Source organism: Delphinus delphis, chromosome 9, assembly GCF_949987515.2.
Source record: "Delphinus delphis chromosome 9, mDelDel1.2, whole genome shotgun sequence".
In the NCBI taxonomy this organism is placed as follows: domain Eukaryota; kingdom Metazoa; phylum Chordata; class Mammalia; order Artiodactyla; family Delphinidae; genus Delphinus; species Delphinus delphis.
The window spans coordinates 73,584,339-73,585,592 of NC_082691.1; positions in this window are offsets into that span (position 1 = coordinate 73,584,339).

Consider the following 1,254-nt stretch of genomic DNA (forward strand, 5'->3'; position numbering starts at 1 on the left):
TTCTCCTCTTATCTACTTCTGAAAATTTCTTTCAAAAATTTTTTCCTCCTTCCCTCCCTAGTTTCCCCCCCCTCTCCCCTCCCCTCGTTGTCTTTTGTCAGACCAAGCTCCAGGGCATTCCCTTGCCACAGAATACAGTCTTGGCTGTCAGCTTCTTACTGGACTCCAGCTATGTGGTCTATCCCAGTTCGTGGCCCAAATCCAAATGGGATACGCTGGTAGCACTGGCTAAGTTTCACCATTGTTTGGTCTATCATACTAACATATCTTAGGTTTAGCAAGGTAATCCTCACTCTTCTCATGTTGTCACTTTTGCCATATATCCCTGTCTTTTTACTATCTTTTAATTCAATGAATCAATCTAATTCAGTAAATCAATATTTATGTGCAATTTTTTTAACAGAAACTTCTGAAGATGTCACTAAATAATTCTGTCAAACAGGAAGTTCTGCCATACACAGTAGAAGACCACTAGAGAGAGTCTTATGTTTAGCTGTCATTGAAGCAGATACGCCACTTCTCTGACACTTTAAAAAAATGTGGAAAAGTAATTTGTTTTATCCTAATATATTTTGTATTTCTCCCTAAGCACTTTTTTCTCCATATTATCAGTAAATAGATTCCTTTAGAAAAAGAATAGTCAAGACTCCACTGAATTATAACATTGAACTGAACCTCTTCTAAGAGTCTGACAGTCTCTGATACAATACGTATTTGTTTTCACTGTGACCATGATGATGAAACTGACAGGACTGAACTAAAACGCCATGAGAGATGTTTTCCTTCTCACATTTCTAACTGTAAATAATACTTCTGCCAAGATATTTATAAGAAAACACACTTTTGATGCATCGAAGAGATCATATAAAGCTTAAATACTTAATATAAATGTCAACTTTGAGAAAAATAAGAAAGATTTTTGGAGTTTATTTTTACTTTCCCATCCATTTACAGGAATGGGAATCTCTGAACATCAAAATTTTTAAAATATTTTTGCCTCTAAATCCTATTTGATGATGTCTAATACAGTTTATCTTTTCAATCCTCAGTAGTTAAACTCTTTTCCAAAGAGTATAAATAATCAAGTTGCAGATTCTAAACTCTATTAAATAGTTAAAAAGAAAACAAAGAGTTAAACTGGTGAAGGCAAAAACTCCTCCTGGGGCTTCCCTGGTGCCGCAGTGGTTGAGAGTCCGCCTGCCGATGCAGGGGACACAGGTTCGTGCCCCGGTCCGGGAAAATCCCACATGCCGC